The 20,306-nt window shown below is 42.6% G+C and overlaps 1 protein-coding gene across 1 annotated transcript in view; it reads right to left on the bottom strand.

Annotated features, from left to right (window-relative positions):
• The window catches only part of HS6ST2 (heparan sulfate 6-O-sulfotransferase 2), a 945,195-nt gene that overhangs the window by 856,801 nt on the left and 68,088 nt on the right, over positions 1-20,306 (bottom strand). The gene's annotated exons all lie outside the window — the stretch shown is intronic.

Here is a 20,306-nt window from a genome sequence, read left to right as displayed (position 1 = left end):
TCTAACTAGCCAAATAACCACAACCTGACCTGAAAATGGCGTACGCAGAATTGCGGTCAATGAAATCAATTACTGTGATTACCATTTTAATAATAATCATAAATACCGAACAGAGAGAAATAAGAGGCAGGCAGTGAGGAAGAAAAAAAAGTATTGGAATGTGTTGCACCCCCAATAAGTACCTATCTTCAGGAGAATAACAGCAACTGCTTCTTTACTACTACAAAAATCACTTTATTCATTCTGCAGGGGACCTAGCACTGGCAGAATGAAATAATCGGGTTCGTGAATTTGAAAATAATTGGCTTCTGGCCACAGGCAGACACAACAACTTAAATCAAAAACTGCAGGGTGGCCTGCTGGCTACAAAGAAAAGGAGGTACTTATGGGAGATACTTCCAAGGTGGCGCTGCATTCTTCCGCTTGCACATCAACTGGGCACGGGTGGTCTACTCTTAAGACTATGTGTGGGTGACTTGCAAAGGCATAAATGCAGGACACTAACCATAATAATGTGATTTCCGTAGAAGAAACACTTTTTAAACATTTTAGACCTGTGTCAATTTAACACCAGAATAAATGTTTGCTAATACAGTAAAGTGAGTGATAACATAATTTATTTCTGATGGTGGTAGGTTTGAGTGGGCCACCCATCCTTCTCAGTTCTATTAACATTCAAATCTAGACAACAAATGGAAAGATTCTCACAAAGCATTGACTAGGCTGAAAAATGTTCAGCAGAAGTCTAGACCGGTCCAATGAGGGAGAGAACACAACAAACCTTCAATCGGGCGAAGCACTTGAAAGCAGGTCCTAGAGAAGAAGAACTGATTAAACACATGTTCAGTGTTTCTTGGAATAGCAAAGGAAGCAAACTTACATTGCTTTTTTTTCCAAAAGGCACTCTAATTAAACATAAATATTTTATGACCAGATGTATATTTATATGAATATGTATACGATGTATATATGTATGTGAATGGGAATGTGTATACTGAGGTTCCGTGAGGTTCCGTAAGGTTCCGTGACGGTTTCATGACGACTTGAACCCGTGTTTTTAAGTTTGTCGGAAATACATGAAATTGGTACCATTGAACCGCAAATGATTCATTTAGTATATCCTAGTGTTTTCGCTACGCTACGAGCAAGAGCACTCCTTTTATTAACACATTTCTGATCTACCCATGGCATCCATCTTAGATCGTGGCCGCCATTTTGTGTTTCCTTGCCCTCACATATGCAATAGCCTCTGATCACTTCATTCACTTCACTTTGATTAAGGACACGTAGCCTTAGCCGGAGATTCACCTCTTACATGACACGTGCACCTTAAACCAGATCACGCTGTAGCTGCATGACTCGACAAAAGGCTGCCTCCTCTGCCCGAGGCCAGTCCTGCCAAACTGGTCTTCGTGTCCATTGTACCTGATCATGATTAGGCGGCCGAAGCCGGTAGCCTTGCCCATTTACAACTCACAAACATCCCTTATCCCGCTTTTCTATCTTCCACACCTGGCTCTGTTTCTTTCTTTCTGAATCTTTATTAGGGGGAGGTAACGAACTTTACGATGAGGCGGTCCGGGTCCTGAATACAATATTGACAGGGAATTGTGATGAACTAGTGGGAACCCCTCTTCGTAGATGTTTGGTATCAGATTTTATCAACGGTTCCTGTGTAACACCAAATATTTATTGTTTTAGACACAAAGGTTTTGGGAATGTATTACATGTAAAGAATTCGCCCCCAGCATAAAATTTTGTATATAAGGAGCAACCCACTTTGTACAAATCGAACAGGCTCCTGGTTACTGCCCGTGTGTAGTATCTATGACTTCTGTGTCCCTGCAGTAATAAACCTTTGGTCTTTGACGCCACCATCGAGAAGCCCGTGTTTCTGTTCATTTGTGCACCAAGGCAGGTGGAACTCCGGGGTCTTTGGGTGTTGTACCCTGACACCTCTGGACGGAACCAAAAAGTCCAGAACTCCAATTGGCGCCCAACGTGGGGCGACGTCATTCGGTACCGGTCCAAAAGCCTGAAGAGTCCGAGAAGCTTCGTGTGAAGATTCCTGAGGGAGGCGCCCCACTTCATCGATCCCGGCATATCGCAAAAGTGGCCCGAAGTTCTCTTCCACGAGGGTTTCCCGTTCAGGACGGCTGCAGTGGGCCGTTGCCTTGACCGTCGCCCTGTCTTGGACCCGAAGTGGTGCAGTCCTTAGTACGGCGAAACGTGACGGGTTTCTCCTTGGTGACGTCTTCAGTGACTCAGTTAAGTATTTAGTGATAGCTAGCTGGTTACTTTTGTGAGGATTGTTAAAATCCTTGATCGGTTCTTGGTTTGGTTTGGTTTTGTTAGATTATCACTGGTCGTTCTAGTTACGATAATCTATTTTGGTTTAGTTTTGGGTATTGATACATCAGTTCGTTTGGTAGGCCTAAGTTCTTGGTTCGAGTGCACATATTTGTTCCGTGTTTTGTTTGTTTTTGTGTTCCGGACTGAAAATGGTAAGTCGGAAAATGTTGTCTTGTTTTAGTTGCAACAGTGACTCACGATTGGAGGACTCTTGTCTGGTTCCTCCGATTGGGACTCCCCTATATGATCTATATTGTAAATATGGCGTGGGTCCTATAGCTTATAATGAGATATGGGTCCGCTATTGTAAGAAGGACGGTGTCCTTAGTTGGCCACTACATGGTAGTTTTGAGCAAGAGATTCTCGACAACTTAGAAGCGAAATTGTTCAAGAAGAAAGCCCGGCCGGCAATGTTTGATTCCTTTCGTTATTGGCGGAAAGAATCCAAACAGAGAGAAATGAAAAGGTTGAAGAAAGAGCAGAAAGAACAAGAAGAGTTAACTCTAGAGCAAGCGACTAAACAGTTGCAAGCCAACGAGTGTGAAAAGGCCATAGATATAGCCATTAGAGAACATAACTTAGCAATTGATAAATGCTATCCTGCCTTGCCATCGAAAATGGCTAAGATACTGGAGGACTCCGAAAACGATCCTCTGCTATCTTATCTGTTACGGTCACCTCCACCGTATGCACAAGGTGCTACGGCTCCGCCTGTCCCGAATGTTCAATTGCCGGTTGCTGGACAACCTGGTGTTCTTGTACCTATCCCTCAGAATCAAGCTCCTATACTTCCTGTGGTGAATGTGAATGTTCCTACAGCTCCTGCTCCTCCTCTTCCTACACTGCCAGTCCCTATACCTACCTCTGTGCCTACTGCTCCTCAAACTATTTTCCTCGATACTCCGACTGTTTCCTCATCTATTCCTACCTCTACTGCATTCTCTATGTCTGCGAGTGTACTAACTCCACTTTCTGTTCGTCGAAGAATCACTGATTCGGTTACTAATATGCTGTCTCCTATATATAAAACTTTGATTAAGACTCCTACTCCTGACTCTGTACAGAGACGGAGTCAGCTCCCGAGTACTGAGGAACGGGGAATTTTAGATTCCACGGCTCTCAGATGGATTTCGAAGAGTAGAAGATATAGTACAAGAGATGTGTTAAACACATTTATGCAGTGGGGAGAACCAACGCAGCGATACGTCTTTGATGAGATGTGTTCGTTGTTACGTGAGGAAATAGAAGAAGATGATGTCGAATCAGATTTAGAAGATTTAATTAGGGTTCAAAAGGAGTTTGCTGCTGGAATGATAGTGGGTGAGAAAATAAAACAAGCGATGGAACTCATTTTAAGTTTTAGGAATGATCCATCTCTTCTTTCACCGAGAGATTTAGAAAAAGGTAAAATGAAGCTAAGCCGCCAATATCCTATGAGGGAAGTACCTCCAATCTGGCGCGAAGCAGTGCCACGTGATGATAATGCTGGTATTGCAGGTGCTCCAGCACAGTTCCAACGAGTGTGGATACACATTCCATGGAAGCGAGCAGAAGTATTAGCGGTGAAACAGGCCTTGCCAGATCCGCGTAAGAATCCAGCCGGATATTACAAAGAATTAACACAGACAGTTGAGGCTTGTATAATGAACTTAGCCGACATTGATATGTTATTTGGTAATGTAGTTCCGCAACCAGTGTGGGCTAAAATTCGTAGAGAGGATCATCAAGTTGCTTTAGGTGGTGATTGGGCAGCTATCACTGCAGCAGATGGTCAACAAATAGGTGGTGCGAAACCTGAACCTCTGATTGCTAATCTGCCAGGTAGAATAATTGATCTAATGAAGACTCTAATGCCAGCATTGCGTGTTAATTGGGACAAGTTGTCAGCATGCAGGCAGAAGAAAGACGAAAGTGTCTCGGACTTCTTCACGAGGTTCGAAGAGACTTTTGTGGATCATAGTGGTCAGGACATGAGTACAGAAGGAGGACAGAGATTGTTTGTAGATAAATTTGTGCATAATTTGTTACCTGAATTATGCAATAAATTAAAAGACTCAGAAAGTGCGTGGGCTGTATCTACTACAGCGCAAATACTTGCGACTGCGCAGTACTACGAAAACAGAGATAAAGAGGAAAAGGAAAAATTAGAAAAGAAAACGAAAGATTTAAAAACTAAAGTTCTTTTGCAGCAGGCGTATCCGCCTCGCACGAATCCAACTAATACGCAGCAAAACTCATACCAAAGGACAGATTATAATACGTCAAGACCTCAATATCAATGGAATCAATGCGCGTACTGCAAGAAAGAGGGTCACTATAAAAATGAATGTCCGATCTTAGCGCAAAATAATGCAGCAGCAGCTCAGAGAGGTCGTGGTGGTTTTGTGCAGAATTCTAGAGGACGAGGACGAGGTGCTATGCCTCCACAAACGAATGATCGTCCCTCCAATCACTTCGATCAGAGAAATGGACAATCTGTGCAGCAAAATAGATCTCAGCAATACCTTGTTGAAGATTATTGTGAAGTAGAAGAGAGTTTTCAACAAAATGGGTACTAGGACAGCCATGGACAGAGAGAGGGAGTAGTATCAGTTCCAGTGGATCAGAGTGGGCCTTATGTCGCAGTAGCAACATCAGGTGTAGTCGAACCGTTTCTGTTGGATACTGGTGCCGCAAAAAGTTCTATCATGCATGCGAAACTCCCTGGCGCACCTTTGTCTGGCTCAACAAATGTTTCCGTAGGTTTCTCAGGCGCCCCTGTGTACAACCCGATATCTGGTCCTTTGTCCATTTCTGTTGGACCGTGCCAATTGAAAGCACCCCTGATTTTGACGACAGGTTGTAATGAAAATCTGCTTGGCTTAGATTTGTTAAAACGACTATATGCGACATTGTACTGTTCTCCGGAAGGAGTACAGCTTACACTGGGTAAAAAAATCACCTCTCCGATGTACTTGTCAATGGACGCACTCCCGCTGGAGCTACGTTCACTCCCTGATTCTCTTTGGGCGACTGGTCCTAATGATGTAGGTCTCCTAGAAATCCCACCGTATGTAGTTACTTTGAAAGCAAATGTAAAATTTCCAAGGATTCCCCAGTATAAAATTTCGAGTGAAGGTGAGCGTGCACTTTTATTGATTGTGCAAGATTTGATTAAGAAGGGTGTAGTTGAAGAAACTAGAGGAAATATCTGTAACAGTCCTGTCTTACCGATTCTAAAGCGAACTGACCCTACAAAACCTCCAGTTTATAGGTTTGTCATAGACCTTAGAGAAGTTAATAAGATTGTAATTCCGCAGTTTCCTGTAGTGCCAGACATTACTGCCTTGTTAACGTTGATTCCTGCTACAGCCACTTGGTTCTCAGTCATCGACTTGAAGAATGCCTTTTTCAGCATTCCGATAGCCGAAGAAAGTAGGGATATTTTCGGCTTCTGTCTAGGAGGTCGAAGTTTCAGATTTAAACGCGCTCCACAAGGCTATTGTGAGAGTCCATCCATTTACAGTCAAGCTTTAAAAAGCCAGCTAGATTCTTTTGTCCTTCCTCCAAGTTCTGCCCTAGTACAGTACGTAGACGATCTTTTAGTGGCTGCCGATGACAAAGAAACTTGCAAAACAGCTACAATTTCCCTATTGCACCATTTGTCTAATCTGAATCATAAGGTGTCTCCTTCCAAGATGCAATACTGCTGCCAAGAAGTGACCTACCTAGGTCATCTCTTGTCAAAGGAGGGAAGGAAGTTGATCCCAGAAAGAATAAAAGCAATTACGCAGATGAGTGTTCCACGCACACAGAGAGAAGTACGTGCCTTCCTAGGTATTACCTCTTATTGTAGGCAGTGGATTCCAAATTTTTCTCTTTTAGCGAAACCGTTGGTAGCTTTGACTGGGAAAAATGTTCCGAGTCCAGTGCCATGGTCTGATGAATGTCAAGAGAGTTTTACTGAATTACGAAAAGCATTGTGTTCAGCTCCTGTATTGGGTACACCTGATTACAGCAAGCCATTCACGCTCTACGTTCACGAAAGAGAAGGTTGCGCGTTGAGTGTTCTGACACAGAAATTTGGTGATAAACAACGCCCTTGTGCGTATTTTTCATCAACATTAGATCCGGTAGCCAGAGCATTACCTAGTTGTTTGAGGGCTACAGCGGCAGCTGCGGCTTCCATTCGACAATCTGCTGGTTTGGTGATGAACAATATGCTAGTGGTCATGGTTCCTCATGCAGTGGATACACTCATGAACCGAACGAAGACACAACACCTTACTAGTGCGAGACTATCTGGTTACGAGCTGACATTATTAGCGAGTCATATTCAGATCAAAAGATGTAATGTATTGAATCCAGCAACACTGTTGCCGACTGATCAAGAGTCGAGTGATTCTGAGCCACATGACTGTTATTTCAAAACGGAGGAAGAGACAAAAGGACGTATCGATTTAAAAGATACTCCCCTGTCTGACCCAGATGGTACGCTGTATGTGGACGGGTCATGTTTTAAATTGGAGAATGGTGATGTGACTGCGGCTTATGCGGTAACGACTTTGAAGACGATTGTGGAGACTGCAAGAGTGAGTCAGAATTCTGCCCAAGCTGCAGAATTAATAGCTCTAACGAGAGCGTGTGTTTTAGCTAAGGGAAAGAGAGTGAATGTGTTTACAGATAGTCAGTACGCATTTGGCGTGGCCCATAGTTTTGGCCGGTTGTGGAGAGAAAGAGGTTTCATTACGTCCCATGGGACTAAGATCCAACATGGTCAGCTAGTTAACGACTTGTTGGAATCTCTAACCTTGCCGACTGAAGTTGCGATTGTGAAGTGCAGTGCTCATAAAGCAATCACGGATGATGTTGGTCGTGGGAATGCCTTTGCTGATGAAACTGCTAAACAGACAGCTAGAGACACGATGAGTAGAATGTATGTTGCTACGTCTGCAAGATGGATTGCTGAATCTGGAATGTGTGAGGACACTATGGAAAGTGTGAAAGAGATTCAGAAAGAAGCGACTGAGGAAGAGAAACATGTATGGAGAGAAAGTACGGGCAAATTGGACTCGAATGGATGTTGGATTGATTTGACGGAACAGCAGCGTTGGATGTTGCCTGATGCGTATGTGCTTGCAGTAGTGACGATGGCACATGGAGTTGCACATATAAGTTCTAAAGGGATATGTAAGATGCTGGCTCCGGTCTGGAAGAATGAGGGAATCAGTAAGTGTGCAGAGAGAGTGGTGAAAAACTGCATGGTGTGTTTGATGCATAATCCTGGCAAGGGAACTCCAACTCCAACTGGACATTTCGCTCCTCCATCCTGTCCTTTTGAAGTGATCCAATTAGACTTCATTCACATGGAACGCTGTAACAATTTAAAGTACGTCCTGGTGGTAGTTTGTGCTTTTTCCAGGTGGATAGAAGCATACCCACTAAAGGACAACACTGCTCTATCAACTGCCAAAATTCTTCTCAAGGAATTTTTCCCTAGGTTTGGAATGCCACGGATTGTATGGTCAGATAACGGAAGTGAGTTTATAGGGAAAGTTATGCAGAGTGTGTGTGCTGGTCTAGGAGTGAAACAAAAATTTCATAGTGCGAACCATCCCCAATCTGCTGGTTTAGTCGAGGGTTACAATGGCACTCTGAAGCTTAAAATAGCCAAAATACAAGCATCCACAGGTTTAGCTTGGCCAGACGCGCTTCCTTTGGCCTTGTTATCAACGAGAGCAACAGTGCATTCTAGAATAGGACTTTCTCCATATGAAATTGTGTTTGGCCGTCCGGCAAATATCTGGGGTGTGCCGAGGCCTAAACAGTTCTGCTCCATTGAATATCCTATGTTGATAGACTACCTTTACGACTTGACTGCTAAATTGAGTCTTATTCATCAACAGGTCTTCGATGCTTTGCCAAAACCTCCGGAGAGTCCAGGGCATCAGCTGAAACCAGGCGACCACGTGGTGGTCCGAAATTTTGCGAGGACAAAGAATCTTCAGCCCCGCTACATTGGCCCCTTCCAGGTCCTACTCGCTACGAGGACAGCCGTACGTGTCGCTGGCCGTAAGCATTGGATTCACGCCTCTCATGTAAAGCGTGTTCCTTTGCCGCTGCCTTACGACGACTGGGTGAAGAAGGGAATTGGTGCCTCCGAAGCTGAAACCACTCCGAAATTTGTCCCTTTCAGCGATGCCGATTTGATTACTGACACTTTGAAACCTGACTCTCCTCCTGAAAAGACTCCTTTGAACACTGAACATTTGTCTCCAGCATCAGAAGAAACTTTGCTATCTGCGAACTTAAACTCTACAACAGCTGCTAGTGATACACTATTTTCCGATCAGACAGTACCAGCGAAGAAGAAATACAATCTCAGAAGCCATAAAAAGGACTAATAAAGCAGGCAACTGCATATTGTGATTTTTGATATATTGGACCTTTTGCCTTCAGCCAGGAAGTTTGCTATTGTTTATTGTTTTTAAAATTGCCTTGCCGTCTGGGTAGCCGTAGGGTCGTGGCTGTGTGCCTAGTTTGAATTTGCAGGGATCTGACACAAGGTCGATCTTTCTGTTAGTTCTGGGAACTCCCAGGGCTGATAGAGGCATTTTCATCTACGTACACATCATCAGTGGTCGCGAGCGGATTGTAGAAGATGGAGCTTCCTGCGCTGCAACGAGAAAATGTGATTTACGTTCGCAGAAACAGACTCAGTAGAATTCTTCACAGCAAATGTTTCTTGATGCAATGTGCCGTTACATTTTTGATTGTTTTAACAACATTGGTGGGTGGAATCGTTTTTTGTGTAAATTTGATTTTTGTGCCAGTTTCTACAGTACCTCCCCTTGATCCTGCTATTTCTACTGTTTCTTCTATACACTCATTTCACTTGTTTCCAGAACATGAGCAAGCCAGACGCTCAGAGTTCAACAACAACACTTTTGTACAGCTCTTGCACCAACACCAACTGGTAGTTAACACGACAGACTGCTGGGTGTGTGGTTTGATACCTCACACTATGGATAAAGGTATTCCATACCTGGTTCTGCCTTACAGCTATAATGGATCATTTCAGGCCTTCCAAACCATCTTTGCTTATGCTCTTGAAACCTATCCTCCACGTCCCCCACGTTCCACTAAATATAACTCTGCTAACAAAGCCTTAGTACAGGGAATTATTGACATGGTCAAGGACGTCAATAATACTCCATCATACCCTAGAGACGAATTGCGAGTATATTTAAGCTGGAATACTTCAGAGTATCGCCTTAGTTTAGGAGAAAGCAAACGTAAAAGCTCAACTCCAATCTGGGTCGTACCTCACCGAGGTCAGGTCTGTTTGCAAGGTAATGGGAGAAATCCGAGAGCTCAGCTAGGGAGGAGTGAGTGCGTAGAGACTTATGTGTTTCCGGCTAACTCTTCTCCTGCCTTTCTTACTGCTAGGGGTACCTATTTCATTTGTCGAGATAGAGCTTATACATGGTTACCTGCCGACTTCTCCGGATCATGTTATATTGCTCGATTATTGCCTCCGACATACACTGCTTCACCTGATTACCACAGAACAAGAGTAGCAAGAGGTGTCTTCAGCAAGGAAGATACCGCTGGTCAGGAAGCCGGAGACTTCTTCAAAGGCTTCCTTCCGTTCTGGGGACCTATGGCCAATAGTAGAAACATACGTCAGCTAACACGGGTAGTTGAATCTACTATTACTGAAACTGCTGGTGCCCTTAGCAATCTGACAGCTGAGCTTCAGGCGGATAGGCTCATGACGTTGCAGAACCGTATGGTTCTAGACGTTATACTTGCAGATCGAGGTGGGGTATGCAGAATGATCCAATCGAGCTGCTGTGTCTTTATTCCTAATAATGCTCCAACAGTCTATGAGGCGATCTCTAAGTTACACAAGATTTCAGACTCCATACATGTAGACAAGGGTAACTGGTCCTTCATGGAGTGGTTTTGGACTCTGATCTCAGCGTGGGGATGGAAGGTTCTAGTGGTCATTGGTGTCGTCCTAGTATTCCTATTCTCATGTTGTCTGATTATCCAGTGTGGTCCTGCTCTGTGTAGTCTTTGTGCTGCGACTTGTCTCAGAAAACCACCTGCGTTTGGAGAAAAGACACGAGAAAGGATGATGATACAACAGCATGTCACTGACCTGATGAGCATAGAACTAGACTCTGACATAGACTAAGTAATTGCCTATGTAAGGGCAAAAGGAGGGTCTGAGGTTCCGTGAGGTTCCGTAAGGTTCCGTGACGGTTTCATGACGACTTGAACCCGTGTTTTTAAGTTTGTCGGAAATACATGAAATTGGTACCATTGAACCGCAAATGATTCATTTAGTATATCCTAGTGTTTTCGCTACGCTACGAGCAAGAGCACTCCTTTTATTAACACATTTCTGATCTACCCATGGCATCCATCTTAGATCGTGGCCGCCATTTTGTGTTTCCTTGCCCTCACATATGCAATAGCCTCTGATCACTTCATTCACTTCACTTTGATTAAGGACACGTAGCCTTAGCCGGAGATTCACCTCTTACATGACACGTGCACCTTAAACCAGATCACGCTGTAGCTGCATGACTCGACAAAAGGCTGCCTCCTCTGCCCGAGGCCAGTCCTGCCAAACTGGTCTTCGTGTCCATTGTACCTGATCATGATTAGGCGGCCGAAGCCGGTAGCCTTGCCCATTTACAACTCACAAACATCCCTTATCCCGCTTTTCTATCTTCCACACCTGGCTCTGTTTCTTTCTTTCTGAATCTTTATTAGGGGGAGGTAACGAACTTTACGATGAGGCGGTCCGGGTCCTGAATACAATATTGACAGGGAATTGTGATGAACTAGTGGGAACCCCTCTTCGTAGATGTTTGCTATCAGATTTTATCAACGGTTCCTGTGTAACACCAAATATTTATTGTTTTAGACACAAAGGTTTTGGGAATGTATTACATGTAAAGAATTCGCCCCCAGCATAAAATTTTGTATATAAGGAGCAACCCACTTTGTACAAATCGAACAGGCTCCTGGTTACTGCCCGTGTGTAGTATCTATGACTTCTGTGTCCCTGCAGTAATAAACCTTTGGTCTTTGACGCCACCATCGAGAAGCCCGTGTTTCTGTTCATTTGTGCACCAAGGCAGGTGGAACTCCGGGGTCTTTGGGTGTTGTACCCTGACACCTCTGGACGGAACCAAAAAGTCCAGAACTCCAATACAATGTATATGCATACATTTACATAATGAATACATTAACCGGAATTATACTTTCAAGATTTTAGCAGAAAGAATTAGTGCAAATATTACACTAGACTGGAGACAGTGAGGAGCCTTGTGTACATGATAGGCGCTTGGGGAGCAGAGAGGTACTGTCTGACAGCCACCCAATGTGCACTACCATAAGTTTGCTCGAGTGCATTTCTATCGAATAAAATAGAAAAATAAGGTCAAGGGCAGTCATGCCTTTCTTACCCTTCATCAGTGACTACAGGAATGTATTGTTCTGTGCCAGCCTTCATATAGTGAACAGGCAGTGCCCCGAATAAAGTGGGCTCCTACAATTAATCCTAAAGGCAGTTTAGTTTAGTTTACCCCATTGTTACCCGTAAGGAGAAAGTGCTGCGTACTCCCCACCGAGGCCAGAACCAGTGACAATATCCTATAATAATTCCAAACCCACTTTTGTTTTATACAAAACTGAATTCAGATAATGTTGTCTTATTCTGCTAAATGCTTATAGAGAGGCTATCGTGCCATTATATATTTGGTTATGGCTTCGCCAGGGATTCTTCAAGATCTTACAACATGCAAAACTGTTCAACTTTAGACATTATGAATCACATGAGCAACTGACGGCAATATTTTGACAGCTAATGAATAGGTAATAAAAGAACTTGCAATGAGCAAATTCAGATGTGGCAAAGCCACTGCCAGACCGCCCTTCCTATGACAGAGACACACCATTGGTACTCTGGGAAATCCGACAGAAAATATGCCTGGTCCCTAAAGATTTAAGCGCCATCCTGATTTATGGAGGGAGAGAAAGATTTACGAGTACACAGGGCCATAGCCAGGATGAGCTTATTATAGAAAGGCAACCTTACTGAGCAGGAACCTAAATATTACCATCAACCTCATAACTGATACGCGTCTGCATAATGATACGACTGTACAAATAAGATGGAAATCTGAAATAAAATGTGCATGTTCAGTCCTCTTTGAGCTACCTAACATAAGAAAGGTAAGTTTTGAATTATGAAAAAAAAGGACGTAAATAACCTTTGATGCTGTGTATTTTTCTACATTGGTATAGGAGGCTGTGCACATGCGCTAAGACGTGAAAACGCCCCAAAATAAAATTCTTCAACATGGTTGTCACTGTGAAGATCGGATATGTGAAAACAACACTCCAAGTTTGTTTTCGTGAGACGCATGTACTGTTGTAGATCACATACTTTTCAACACACTACATACCAGTTCTCTCTCCCTCCAGCTTAGCGACAGGCCCAAAGTTGCAGAAGATGGAACAAATGCAATCTTTAACACTCTGTGTGCAATGAACCCGAGCTTCCTCCATTGCCTGTAAATGTTTAAAATAATGTTTTGTGAATTTGTGGATTGAGGTCCATGTGGCCGCTCTGGAGGAATGTTATCCAACAAAGCCATAATGATGCCCTTCTTCGTAACAGAATGTGCATGCAGTGTGCCATTTTGACTTTGAGATTCTGAAACCAATGCAATAAATGAGCGCCCCCTCTAACATCAAGTGCATGACATTTTGTGGACTTTGAAAAAATGTGGGCCGTTCAACTGGCAGATTGCTATAAGGGGATCCCAAATTATGTGAAAATCATCGATGACTATGCAAGTCTAACCTGTCTTTGCGTACTTGCAAGTATGGCTTTTCTAGAGATAATGCATGTAATTCTCTAAAGAGTCCCTCAATGATTCTACCATTAATAGAAATATTACCACTTTAGATGTTGTACTTTGCATATTATTCCTTACAGTGTGAGTTCATGATTGGGCATAATTCCAGTACTAAACATATTATGCTATGAGTAAAGAATCAAAAGTATTCCTCCTTGCTTTTGTAAGACCTATTTGTTGTTCATGTTGGTGGTGCAATCAATGCCACTCAGTTGTATAATACTTCCTGGAATGCTTCCAGCGCAGATTCCACTGCTGTCAATCTGAAAAAAAATATTAAATAGTAGTGCCCTTCTGGTGGCACACCCTCTGTGAATAATCATCACTGGTTTGAGTGCTCTCCAACCATTCGGAAAGCAACCAGTTGAGATGGTCACAGCTGTCAATCAAACAGTATTTAGAAAGTGTGGCTTGTCATCCATGAGGATATCTAGGCACTGAAGATCTTGCTGCGAGGGAGGATCAGTTGAACAGCCAGGTCCTTTCCTGATATTAAGCAGCGAGGTTGATGTCCATCGGTGAAAGGAATGTTTGTTCTCAGACTGCGCGGCGAGGTAGGCGAATGAGTATCCTCCACTGCTATTACGGCGGATACATGGGTGTGAGCGAGGGTTTAGGGAGGCAGAGCACAGGTGTCTGGAGGGTTGCTGCAAGTTCAAGCAGTGATTCATATATGCTAGACCCTGGTTGTGAAGGGCCTGGTAGGTGTGGGTCGACATCTTGAATTGATATCTCTTCCGGATGGGGAGCCAGTGGAGCTTCTTGAGGTGACATGGGTCCACTTGGAGAGACAGAGGATGAGTCTGGTCGCTGCATTTAGTATTGTTTGTAGTTTTTCCAGGAGGTGAGAGATGATTCCTAAGTAGAGTGCATTACCATAGTCCAGCCGGCTGGTGATGAGGGCTTGAGTTACAGTTCATCTGGTGTCAACAGGAATCCATTTGAAGATCTCACGGAGTATACGGAGGCTAAAACAGGCAGAGGAGACTGAGTTGTTGTGGGTTCTCCTCTGGTGAGTGTGCTGTTGAAGATTATTCCAAGGTTGCAGGCATGGTCTGTTGGTGCAAAAGAGGGTCCGAGTGCTGAAAGCCATCAGGATTCGCTCCACGTGGAGGTGTTCCGAAAGAACAAAACTTCTGTCTTGTTTGTGTTAAGTTTTGGGCAGTTGTCTTGCATCCAGAAGGTGACGCTTGTCAAGCACCTGTGGAAGTTGGACATAGTGGTGGATGGGTTTTCTGAGAGGGAGAGGATGAGATGACTTTTGTCTGCTTAGGTTTAGACCATAAGTTCTGACAATGCTGGCTTAGATGGTCATGCAGGTGTTGAACTGAGTAGGGATGAGAGATTACTGGGTCAATAACAAGCTGCCAAGTGATTGTATTTGTTCCACCACTGATTTTGAATTCTTGCAGTGGGTGACTGCAAAACTAGATCTTCCATTATTCAGTCTCTTGAGACACACTTAGTCTCTCATCAGACACACTTGTCATATTTGTATACGGGCACTTGGAACCAGTGAAATGCACGATACCATCAACCTTAAATTTTCCATTACCTTTCTCCCTGCCAGATGTTGTCACTTTCGGTAAAAAGGAATCAACTACTGAAATGGCAGAATTCTCTTTGCAGCTGGGTAGACCTTTGCCAGCGCTGAATAGAGAGATGACAGCAGAAGATGTTGAATCTGAAGCAGTTAGAGAAGTGATTTTTTTCACACTTGTGAATCCAAGACTAAGGGCCTAATTTAGATCATAATTATAAACAAACAATGATCCTAAACCTATAGATTATAATATTTGATCAAATCAAAGATGGATAAATGTTCAAAACAAAAGCAACAATGATCAGTCTGCTATCTGTGACTCAAAGACTATATCTTTGAAAGGAACCTTACACCACGGTTAAAGAAAATATATTCCTGTTTAATTTTTCTGTATTCATCTTTTACATTATTTTTGTCGATAAAAACACAAAGGTTGCCCCAAGACGGGAGCGTGCAAAAGAAAAGATGTGATCCGGAAAGTGAAAACAAGTGAAGAGGAGGAAAGGAATTACACAGTAGTGATTAAAAGATGGTTTTCATAATTTTTACAATCAGACTCGCAATCCCCAGGTCCAAATCACCGGTTGGGAATAAGTCGAGTCGAAACGTCGACATTTTCAATATATGTACCTAGGACCATTCTTTTTTCAACATTGTAGACAGTGCAGGACTGAGGACATTTATGCTTATGTACTACAATGTTGTTGATCACAATCATATGAACTACGTTGTTGGCCAGGTGTTCAATACGGTGAATTTTGTGTCCAGTATTGATTGTAAAAATTATGAAAACCATCTCTTAATCACTACTGTGTAATTCCTTTCCTCCTCTTCACTTGTTTTCACTTTCCGGATCACATCTTTTCTTTTGCACGCTCCCGTCTTGGGGCAACCTTTGTGTTTTTATCGACAAAAATAATGTAAAAGATGAATACAGAAAAATTAAACAGGAATATATTTTCTTTAACCGTGGTGTAAGGTTCCTTTCAAAGATATAGTCTTTGAGTCACAGATAGCAGACTGATCATTGTTGCTTTTGTTTTGAACATTTATCCATCTTTGATTTGATCAAATATTATAATCTATAGGTTTAGGATCATTGTTTGTTTATAATTACATTCACCCAGGTCCATACCTTATGGGCCACCCCATTTTCATAATGGCTAATTTAGATCATGGCGGACGATGGTGACGGACATCCCATCTGCTGAAATATAAATCCCATAGAATATATATTGGGACTTATATTTTGGCGGATGGGATATTCATCACCATTGTGATGAAGTAACCCGTCTGCCGAGCTCTAAATCAGGTCCTAAGTTACAGATAGATTGTCTATTCGATGTGGTTTTGACATTCCTGAATTATCTTCCTACATATCAGCCAATTTACAAGATGTGGGTAGATATAATTCATTTTATGGGGAAAATGTCCCTTCTCCACCCATAGATATTTGCTACAAATATTAGAGCTGCCCTTATGTTGAAGGGAAGTACTTCGGACAGGTAATGCTTGCCACATACCCTGAATCTCGTGGGCTCGTTATACGTACGACGTATCTAAATGTAGATAGATACGAATTTTACGGAATCATTAAGCCTCCCTCCTGGTATTTTGAAATGCAATATCCTATCATAGTAGTTTAGGAGCTGTAAGTCAAGGTGCCATTTAAGTTTATCATCTCTGTTTGGTGTTGAGGAAGTGCCGTCCTTTGCCATCTTGGATATCATTACTTCCTCTATGTGGCCTCTAGCACAAGAGATAAATAGCTTTTGTTTATTATGTGTTGTTTTCAAGGGAGTTTCATTGGTGCTTGCTCAAATTATATGCGGTAGCCCATTTTAAGTGTGGATGTCACCCGTTGAGATTGTTTTTTTACATCTTTTGGGGAAAAAACCTCAGTCATTACCCCTCAGGGGTCTTGTGATGGGGGAATGAAAAGTCAGTTACTATTTTGAGTTAGACACACCTCTTCCCAGAGGGCCTTTGGTTCTGAATCTTATTTTGCAAAGAAAATATTCTCTTTCTGTACTGCTGATTTTGACTAAATAGATGTGTTAGTAGGATAAAATGATGTGGTGACGGATATGCTGTTATTGTGCATTTGTGTGCAGTTGTTTGTTTTTTCTATTGTGACTTTTCAAAATATGGCTGCAGTTTATGCAAAGCTTCCATTGATTTTGATATCCCACTATCTTTTGTGTTTTTTTTCCCAAAATCTCATTTGTTGCAAAAAGATTTTCCACTCTAAAATGTTTATGCAAGAGATGCTGTTGGACTGCAGACATAACTCCTGGAATATCTAGACATTCATCACATCTGAAAAACAATACAGAATGTATTTGCCTACGGGATATGTCAGCGCTATCCAAAGGTTGTCTAACACCTTGGTGTGAGATGGTCTTTCCATTTCGAATTATTTCTTGTGCTTTTTTCCTATGCAGATCTGGAATATGCGAGCACATTTCCTCAAACTGGTATCTGCACAATAGTGATCCAAAAGGTCTTAAAAATTAGTGATCTTCGAGTTTATAGCTACCCCTGTAGCCATTCTTTTACCAGGGTCAAAAAATTTGCTTTATCTGCATTGGTTGCCAGGTGGCAGTCTATTGTCGGCTTCCTGGGTTAATGCCCTCTTTCTAGCTGCATGTAATCAGAATAGACACATAACCCGAATGTAGACTTCGCGTTGAACATTTTTTCAACAAAGACATTGGGAGTTTATGGTTTCTCGGTTTATGATAATATCTTTCGGAGGAAATGTTTCTTTTCCTCCACGACCTTCATCAGCACCTCAAGTTAGAATGCTACCTTCTGTACCACTGCATGATAGGAAGATGTTTTATCCCCGGGGTGAAGCTTTGACTGGATATCAATTCATTTATTCCTCGTCTAATTCAAACTGATGGTTATTACATCTGAATTTCCCCCTCTGGTTGTTTATCCCATTCCACTTCATGTTCTACCGTCTACTGTGAATCTGTGTTCAGAGGTAGTGGCGGTGAAGTAAATATGGTGTCATTCTTCAAATTCTTTTACTTTTAAAGAATAAGATAAATATTGATTAACTAGATCAACCATGTGCTACACAAGCTCCTCCTCCATCTGTGTGTATGAGGTAAAAGAGCCAAGCATACTTATTGACAGCATTCCCTCTGTTGGCAAGCTGATCTGTTTTCTGTGTCTACAATGTTGCATTGCAGAGCACTGCAACAACTGGCCCCATTAGGAGGAATTTTATAGTAAATATTTGAACATGTGCTGAAAAAATAGTTTGGAGTAAGGGTGTGTGCAAAGTAAATGGAGCCACCCTTGCAACAGACACCTAGAAAAAATGTGGCCACTCCCAATGGCCTATGGGTAGCTCCAAACAGGTGAAAACAGGGTCACCACCAGAAAGAGGTATTTTGGCACAGTAACGAGGAGGAAAGAACCAGGGGCAAAGTTCCAGGAAAGCCTGCAGAGCACAGAAATAGAGGGAACAGGAACTGCAGGATTTCTTACCTGCAAGAAAGACAGATATGCAACAAGGAAGCCAGAATAACAGGCACCCTACAGAGAAAATGTTTAAAACTCCATGACTGCATTGCGGGGGGCAGGGGGTCAGGTAATATGTTTTGTATGGGGTGGAGACAAAGGGTGCAGGAACAAATACGAGCACAACAGAGAAGTCAAGGTAGAGAACAGGGGAGGTGGCAATCAATGTATACCTGGAATAGGGAGGGGAAGAAGGAAGGAAAAGCCAATCTCTATATAAGCCAGGAACAAACCAATCAAATGAGAATGAGGACAAACCTTTATCCGGGAAATATCCGAGTCTCGGGTGAGGGAAAAAGCCTTCACACTTTGAGAGAGGGAGAGTGAGACAGAGAGAGAGGGCACAAGAGTAACATCAAGTCAAATGAAGTGATGCAAGAAGGACCAGAGAATGAAATGGAAAAATATGGATCCTTGAATTATGGTGATGTACTCCCTTAAGGGCGAGTAAACTTTGATAGTGAAGTGGAGTGGTGTGGCTCACTGGTTAGAGGCGGCAGACCCGGAAGCAGAGAACAGCCCGGGACCAGGGTTGAATTCCCGCCGCGGCAGGGTCGTGGACCAGGGTCAGCGGACTCGATAATTCTCGCCTCGGTGCCTACTCTAACCAGGGATCACACTCAGCAACTCTGGGCATTAGCTTGCCTCATCTCTACAGCGGCCCCCACATTCGCCGGGGATGCCTGGTTTCACCTTGGAGATACCCAGTAGGGACCATCTCACAGGGATAGCCAGGACGGGTTCCCCAGCGGTCTACAGTGCCACGACGCCTCAGGGCAGCAGTGCGCTTTACAAGACCACATACATTACATTACATATACGGACTCTATTTACCATAAATACATTAATGGTGAATACACTTACACATGCTACGCTGCTAAGAAAAGAGATTTGGACAAATATTTCCCTGCCATACTGAATAAAATAATATTCAAACGGAAAAAACACCATGTGTACTAGGTGACTTCTTACAGTCGGCTACTATGCAAAACCCCCCTGTGTTTTGACTTTAATACCTGGCACATACAGAACTCCACAGCACAGCTAACTGTGCCTTCCTCAGCCTCTCCTTTTCCATTTTTCATTATGCATTTCACCTAAAAATAAGTTTTAGGTACTGTTTGAAAAGAAGCCCAAAACATCTCTAATTTACAAACCATTATCAATTTGTCACTGCTTAATCATTACATACAAAATAATGATCCATTGGCCGTCGTATTGTGTTAAGAATTATAATATAAGACATTAAGAAGGCCATATTGTGGGGTCAGGCCACCTTGATCTACAAAGAGAAAAAACACAATAAGGAGGCCATTTTAGAGTAAGGCTCAATCTCTATTCCAGACACGTGCATTAAATAAAACAGTCTAGGCACAGAAGCCACCCTGGAAACACGGCGTTCTGTATTAATAGCATCAACACCAGGGTAAAATATGGAAATGCTTCATCGCTTATTTGAACTATGAAAAATATATCTATGTATATGCACTGTTACATTTGATGTTTGCTTTTTCTACATAAAGATGCACAATTATTGTGCGTTTACGGACTAATCTAGATTGTACATCAAGGAATTATTTTGTTAACATGCACAATATATTGTTTTTGGTAAGTGAAGTCTTCTTTCCAAGATTGTTTCTGTGATCCTCAAATATTCCCTGTTCCATGCCGAAAACAATGCAACTCATGCATTACAATGTAAGTACGTCCTAGAAGGCAGAATTGTGCAGTTGACAGTCGACAGCATGAGGTGAAAGACGTATACTCCTCTGAAGGCCATTGTGTCTACAGGTTTTAGAAGAGTATAGGAAAAAGGAAAGATTAGACAGTCGTGGTGTCCAATCAGACCTAAAAGCATTACCTAGTTAAAAAAACAGACAATACTCCAAGTGCATCCATTTTGTTTGATCACAGAACAGCTTATTTTACCTTCAGGAAAATGTCATGAGTTG

The sequence above is a fragment of the Lissotriton vulgaris genome, chromosome 4_1, assembly GCF_964263255.1.
Source record: "Lissotriton vulgaris chromosome 4_1, aLisVul1.2, whole genome shotgun sequence".
Taxonomy (NCBI): domain Eukaryota; kingdom Metazoa; phylum Chordata; class Amphibia; order Caudata; family Salamandridae; genus Lissotriton; species Lissotriton vulgaris.
The sequence above is the reverse complement of the archived record's forward strand: the minus strand, read 5'-3'. Positions and strand labels throughout refer to the sequence as shown.